This window comes from Ascidiella aspersa, chromosome 5 (genome assembly GCF_963924565.1).
Source record: "Ascidiella aspersa chromosome 5, kaAscAspe10.2, whole genome shotgun sequence".
NCBI classification, from domain to species: domain Eukaryota; kingdom Metazoa; phylum Chordata; class Ascidiacea; order Phlebobranchia; family Ascidiidae; genus Ascidiella; species Ascidiella aspersa.
The window spans coordinates 15462092-15470115 of record NC_139451.1 but is presented as its reverse complement, the minus strand read 5'-3'; the positions used below and the strand labels follow the sequence as shown (position 1 = coordinate 15470115).

The 8024-nt window shown below is 37.2% G+C and overlaps 1 pseudogene; it reads right to left on the bottom strand.

Annotated features, from left to right (window-relative positions):
• Nucleotides 1-1250: 1250 nt before the first annotated feature.
• On the bottom strand, nt 1251-7597 carry LOC146145080 (uncharacterized; annotated as a pseudogene).
• Nucleotides 7598-8024: the final 427 nt, after the last annotated feature.

Sequence of the window (8024 nt, the reverse complement as noted above, 5' to 3'; positions counted from 1 at the left end):
AAAAAAAATAAGTGATTAAAAAAATATTTGTTTGAAAAATTATTATTAGATAAATGTTTTAGAGAAGAAGAAGTGGTTGAAAAGATTTGTTTGAACAACAGGTGATTAAAAAACATTTACCACTGAGACAAAGTTTTTTTGTTTAACAGCTTGGTTCTAATGATAATCCAATACATTCACAGTGGAACCATTGCGGGCATCTAGAGCATTTTACCCAATCTATCTTTTGTTTATCATCACAGAGTTTGCATTTGTTGGGCTTTTAGTTTACCACTGAGACATGCTCCAGCAATTATTTTGTAAACATGCTCATGATATTCGTGTACCGATCCGGATTGCACAAGGCTTTTGCCAGTTGAAAGCCAACTTGCATACATACAGATGAAAACCCCACAGCTTTCTGTGTCTGGCTGCAGGGTTTTAACATTGCTTTTAACTGAAGTAAGAGTGAAGCCAAACTTTTGAGACATGAGGTCGTTCATAAATGCAAATGTCGTTCGAACACTCATGCTAGTCTCTGTGCAAACCATTTGTGTTGGATCCAGGTACAACAAGCAACGCTTCCTAATGTCCACTGCAAGTAACACCCAGTGTCGACCACAAATGTTCCACGGAGCAAATATGCATTGTTTGCCCGAAAGGGATATATCTGACCATAGTCTTGTAATAGAACCTTTGTTTTGCACAATTTTGGCAACCATTGAGGAAACATATAGAATGTCGTGTTGATTGCTAATTTGCCACATAAAGCTGTTAATGACTTCATCATACAACCACCCAACTTTAAATGTTGCGTCAGAAAGCAGTACCAACTTTTCTCCTTTTGACAAATGAGGCTCAATTGATTTTAACTGCAACAAACATACAGCATGTGGACCATTCTTAAGCAGTGTTTGATCTATGTGAAGATGTTTTATAACCTCAATATTTGGAGTAATTTTTTTCCCAGCATTTTTTGTTAAGCCCCACCACAGCCATGTCATAAGGTTCTAAGTGAGGCCTGTTTTCCTGAATAACTGTGGAGTTTAATACATTTGTTGCAACGTGTGAACTTGTGGCTGGATACAAAGTAGGTACTTGATGCAAAGGCTTCATAAAATTTGCATAGGCTCCAGACCGTGGTGCAAATGGATTATAGGCTTGGCATGTTTTCTCGGAAGTTCATCAAGTTTTGGAAATTGACTGGACTTTTTTCTTTTTATCGAAAGGGATCGTGGTTTGATATGATAAAACTAAGTCCAGCATAACTTTTAATTTGCAGAATTCAGGTCTTCTTTTACAAGATCTAAAGCTTTTTGTGACCGTACATCATACAACAGTTCTGTTAGTTCTTTAAGCGTATTCGCAATTTCTTTGATACTTTTTTGTGTTGGTTTGTCATCATTTTGGGTTTGGGGCATATCACTATTTACTTGTAAAAATTTAGCATTTTCGTCGTCTTCCCGACTTTTATTTACAAACAATAAAATAGCAGGGGTGTCAGCATTTTCTGTTGGAGCAGCAATGCGACTAACAATGTCATAATCTAAGGTAAGGTATACAGAGTCAGAATACCAATTTGGCAGACTGTCCCAAGAAAAATCACCATATTTCTTGAAGATAGCAAACATATGTTTGCAATGAAGAAAGTGTTGTCTAAAGTCTGGACATGAACATTTGGGAAATTCTGACTCAGAACCAAACTGAATAGTATAGTTCATATTTGTAACTTCACTTGCTACCTGAAAAATGTTGCCACTTCTTAAAATTTTATGAGATGATAGACTTTCTGACTCTGTCATTCTCTTTATGCAATGCTTAACAATTTTTTTGGTCGATTTTGCAAATACACTGGAATAGCAGTATTATACTTCCTGTATGAACTAGATCAGTGTTCTTCAACGGGGGCGATTGGTAAGGCCGAGCGCAATTATCGATCAAGATCGTTGTTACATCGTATTTGCCAGTAATTACTTATTTCTATGAGACATTGTGGTGCTGTACCGTTGTGAGCTTACTTTCTGATACAAGTGGTTTTCCTTTTCGCCTGACTGTGTGGTGGAAATATGGCTTCGTGTATAAGATAACGTCTTTTATGTAGTATTTACACTGCTCTTATTTTGCAGTGCCTTTTCTTGTGAACTTTGTCAGAGTGACATCTCACTCTTTCTTGTCTTCATTTGTTTAACTTTAAGTCTTGGTAAGTTTATGTTTATATGTGTGACGTCATAATGAGGCCTTGTTTGCTAAATTGCTTGTTTTATTTAGGCGTTTGATAAGTAAGTGACGCTGATTACTTCTCCCGGTTCCCCCAAATAGTTGGTGAGCATAATATTTGAATTCGTACCACATGTGAAATGTTTTGACACGTTGCCTTTGTGTAGAAACCGTCTCCTTGAATTGTGCCAGCTTTGATTCTTCGTTCATTTCATCAACAAGTTTCAAATACAAACTGTGTGTGTTGTTTAAGACGCCGAAATAGGAGACGCGTTTCTCTACAAACATTTAGCCTTCATATAGCGTTTTGCGCATAAACCGGGGCGCATAACGAACGTTATAATCGTTCTGGATCCTTAAACTACTTTTTGGTTTGTTCGACTTGTGCACGAGTAAAAAAAAGGTCAAACCATGGTCAAACATGAAACTCAGGTTTGAGTCGTTTGTTGCAATGCAAATGCGTGTGTGCCTGCGCGATTTTGAGTGTGCTCTGATCAAGCACGTGGTAATTTCGTTCGACAATCGGTAGCTTGTAAGTCGGACGTTTATTTGTCGTAGGGTACTGCACTTCAAAAAACTGACTGATTTGTGCAGAGCAGATTGAAGCCATGACCTGAAACGAAGAATATGTCAAGTTTGCTGCTTATAGCGTTAGCGGAAGGCAAGAAAGTAACGGCGATTTCTTTTGTTACTTTCTTGTTTTCTAGTTTATTTTAATTTTATTGCGGAAGGTTATGGCTTCTAATTCTAAAAAAGCAAAAATTAAGTGCCGTTCTTATCTTGTGGAGTACAACTTTGGTTTTGTATTATGTCCATCAAATATGCAACTTCCCATGTATCTTTTGTGTAAGAAAACTCTCAGTAATGAGGCTATGAAGCCGTCAAGGTTGAAGGACCACTTAAACAGGATTCATCCTGACAAAGCAAACAAGCCAACGGGGTTTTTTCAAGCTTTAAAAGAGAGTCATGCTCAAAGTAGCATATGCAATATTTTTGCTAAAAAAGGTGACCAAAACGTCAAAGGACTGATAGCTTCTTACAAAATTTCTATTACTGTTGGAGAAAGTTTGGTAGCACCTGCTGTTAAAGAAATTATTTCAACTGTGATGGAGAAAGATCCTGCACCTGTACTCCAAGCAATTTGGTTGCCAAACACCTTAGTCCACGTCTGCAAGAATCTTTGGGTGTTGCTGTTAATGCCAAAAATAACCGAATGTTTCGACAGCTGTGCAAAGAGAACGATGAAGAATTTGAGCGTATTCTGCTTCATACGGAAGTTCGGTGGTTGTCGAAAGGCGAATCTCTTTCAAGGTACTGCGAACTTTACAAAAGTGTAGTGGAGTTTCTTGGTGAAGAATCTGATCTTGCTAAAGATGTAATTACCTGCCACCAAGATGTCAGTTATTTAGCAGATTTTTATGAGAAAATTAACAGCGCAATCAACAAACTCCAAGTTAGAAATGCGACGTTGGTTCAATACAAAACAATAATACGTGGTGGCCTAATGAGCAAGCTGGAGCTTTACCAACAAACCCTGAACAGAAGAGAATTCCATCACTTTCCTCGACTGTCAAAAGTATTGGTTGATGTCACAGACAATCATTTGCTCATTTACATTGAACTCCTGAAAGCTGTTCAAAAAGACATGTACGCTCGATTTAAAGATCTGCTTGATCTTGAAGTTTTTCCATGGATGGTAGAATCATTTACTGCAAACATCTCAGTCAACGAATGTGATTCTGCCATGCAGGAACTACTTATCGACTTGCAAAGTGACGAAGAAGCTCGAGCAATTTTTTTCGCACATGGACGGGCAGATTTCTGGATCAAGTGCGATGATCGATTTCCGGAACTATGGACAAAAGTGAAGTTGTATTTATTGGCTTTTCCTTCGACATTTATTGTTGAACAAGGATTTAGTGAAGTATTGCACATGAGAAATAAATACCGAAACCAACTTGACATGAACAAGACTGGAGGAAATGCAATTCGACTTAAGCTGACTTGCTTGCACCCAGCTATTACTAGTCTTGCAAATAAGCACCAGGCGCAAGGGTCGCATTAATTAGCTTCCACGAGCTGTTGTATTTCAATAAAATGTGCTTGCTTTTGCTTATTTATATTGTTGGGATATTTGAAGTTTTGTATGTAAATTTTTAGCGACATGAACTTTTGTACAACGGCAATCGTTTCGCAGTCCTCGAACTTAACTTTTCCACCCGGCAACCAGTATGGCCGAACGGCAAGCGATTCCGGCGGCCAGCAACAAAAACGTTTTACAAACGCACGTGGGTTTTAATCGGAGCGAGTATGGCACGTTGCCAAAGTTATAAAGGCATCGCAACGAGTTAACGAGCCGAATCTCCGATGGTAATAAGAAGAAAACGAGTTTTGCTTTCGCAATACGCATACAAAGCCCTCGATAGTTACTTGTATCCTTCTCGAGTTACCTGCGGCCGAGCAGAGCTTTTCGGTGGCCGTTTCTAAACCCTTCGGCGGCCACGGCCGCCGTTAATTTCGTGGCCTCGTTTGAGGGGGCGATTTTGTAAAAAAGGTTTAAGACCACTGAACTAGATGATCTTAGATTCTTTTCTTCATACCTACAAAAACAAAACTTAAATCAGCTATCAAATAAACAAAGCAAATAAAACACCCATCATAATTTACCTTTGCCTTAATTGCGGAAGAAAATCTTTGTGTATTATGGTTACTAAACCTGATAAAGATTTGTCTGTGCGAAACTTTAAATGGCACTCTTTGAGAACTCTATTCTGCCGCTCCACACCGTTGTTTGTTCGTATAAGGACTTTTATTCTGTCTGCACGGTAAAACCACACCCATCGCTACAAGCAAAAAGTAATAATTTTTTAACAACATAGGCCTATATTAAAAAATAATCTAATTTAAAAAAATCAACCTCTTTCTCTTTTAACCAAACATTTTCAAAATATTTCTGCAGCTTTGTTGTTCAACCAAATCTTATTAATTCTTAAAGTTTGCAATGCTGAAATGTAAGACTTTTCGTTTTCTGCATTGGCTATTGCTCTGATAAGGTAAAGAACTGTGTTTCTTCAGTCTCCATCAATATTTCCTGTTTTTTTAAGCCACCTTTCCCATGCCTGCTCTCTATGGAAGTCGCAAATTAAAACTCTGCAATCTAGAATGAAATCAATAAAACAGCTTGATAAAATTGCAATCAAACCAATTTTGCTTACATAAATATAATATAAAGTCAAACTTAATACTAGGGCAAAAGATTAACACAAACATAGATTTTATAAACTAGTTAATGACCTGTAAAGACGGTTTCAATGGCATTTATCTTTGCTTCACATTTGTCTGTCATAAAATAGTTGGGATTCCATCGTTTAATACGCAAAGTGCTTCTTCTATGTCTGCTTGTCTTTCATTTTGTGTCCCACATTGAACGCATATTCGATGTTTTGTAGGTAGCATCCAACAGACAGATATCTTGTCCATACCTAATGAGCAGTCTGCGTTGCCATGCAAATTAATGGAGAAACAATAAGGATTGCTTAGACTGAATTTGTCCAATTATTCAGTCTAACTGTTGTTGTTGAATTTACGCAAGCAACATAAGGTCGAAATCACCAGGTTTTGCATCTTGCTGCCATCTGTCAACCAGCATTTGAACATTCTCTTTTTTTGACAACCTATGCTTTGTGAAGGATTTGTGAAAATGGTTCTGAATGTCTTTAATGGTTGGAAAAAATCTTCTATTTAATTCAGATGGCAACTCTTTATTTCTTGTACACTGCATATTCCATCATCATTAACCATTTTATCAATTTTTGCAATTAATCTTTTATCTATAGATTGCAGAAAGCCAGCCTCCTAAAAAATTAGGTTACAAGATAGTTCTATAAGAGGTATCAAGATTATTTTTTTTTAACTTTGATAGTTACCTCTCCTAAAACGTGACCAGAATGATCTTCATTAGCAGGAAATATAATACTGCATGCTGAGACTTTAACCAAGTTTTCATCAACCATTTTGGTTTGAAAAAAAATCTTCAGCAGAGCTCTAAGAAAACCATGCATTTTATAATTTAGAATATTAAAACACATCTGTGTTGCACACCACTATACCTATTTTTTTACTTCCTTGGATTGATAAATTTTTTTTAGTTGTGCGTGGATCAAACAACTGAAAAGCAAGCAAAATGATTGTGCAGACTCCAAAGTTGATACAATAAGAAAAACAACATATCATTCAGGGTTGGGATTAAGCACTCCCCCGCTCGCCAATGCGAATGTAAATCGCTCCGGGCGAGTTCTGATTGACGCCCTACTGGCGAGTGGCTGCGGTTGGAAATTGAATTGGTTGGTGTCGGACAACTTGTGTTAAGGACCACTACTAAGCGAAATATTACTTAGCGCCAGGGGCGTATCCAGAAATCCAAAAAACATTTAGACGCAAAAGAACCTTTAAACGTAAAGCTAAACGTGCGTCGTCGACAATACTGCCAGGTGCCAGCTGCAAAACCGCTTCATATGCATTCGTTAACTATAGGCGAGACGGGAGATCGCTAAATTGCAAGCATGTCTCTCGTCACCTGCAATACTAAACAAAGATCGTTTTCCCGGGTGTAATTCGATTAGCGCAACATCTGCGCCAAGCAGTGTGCCAAGTCAGTTAAATACAAGCACGTCTTGCAGATTTACATCAACATCGGATAATATTAGCGCAGACAGCGAACAGCGAGGAAAATCAGCGGCGCCTAACTCAACGTTTTTAGCAAGAAAAATCGTAGATCGCTCGATTTATTGTTGTTGATTGTCGAACACACTCTTTTTGATGAGCCAACCCCAACGAATAAAGAAATGCGAAAGAGAAAAAATATCCTGTGTTCACAATCGACCAAACAAGAAACACAAAACGGCGTTTTGCGTTTGATTTTGATTTCGCATTAGCTTAAGACGCGTGACCTAATTACATTAAAAACATTGCTGATTCAGGCGGTGAGTTAAACCCTGAAAAAAAAAAAAAAAAATGAAGTCACTTACAAAAGCTGGGAGGGTCCGAATGTCTTATAATAATATTTGTGAGCAGTACCGTAGTCTATACGACAAAGTACGTTGTTGCGATCTCTTAAAGTTTATAGCGGTCAACCAATTAAGCCAAAGCTTAAAAATTCCTGTCTGTAAATATTATATATCGCAATTATGTTTAGATAAGAATCGAAACCATTGCAAAAAGACTTATAGAAACCATAAGATAGGTTAACGATATCCCAACAAATGATCGCGCCAGGACGGAAATTTATTTTGCAGACGGCGTACCAACAAATTTGCTGGGCGGGGTTAAATTTTTGCTTGTACCTGTAAAGGAACATCTTGATGTCGCCTGTCGTTTTTCTCCTTATTGTAGTCCTTACCATGTTGGCATTGTAATAAACTTTGCAATTCAATAGATCTGAAACCAGCAATAACAATTACTATTTTCACTATTTCTTTCTGTATGAGTTAACTATAATAAAAGCTGTATGCTTGCCAACAGTCCAGTTGCAATAATTGATATATTTTGTTGAATTTAAGATCTCAAATTCTTCGATAGCCTTTCCAACTTCATTAACAGTGGTCCACTAAAATGCATGGCCTATAAATATTTTTTCATGCTACTTAGTTTCTACATAACACTAATTACCTTATGATGAGTTCATCATTGCTAACATTCTGTAATATAAAAAAGTGTACATCAACCAAGCGGAATCACTCAACTTTTTATACTTTTGTGTACATTAGTCTATTTTAAAGAATTAGTTTGAAAAAAATGACATATTCTTTACATTAACGAATTTTTATTAA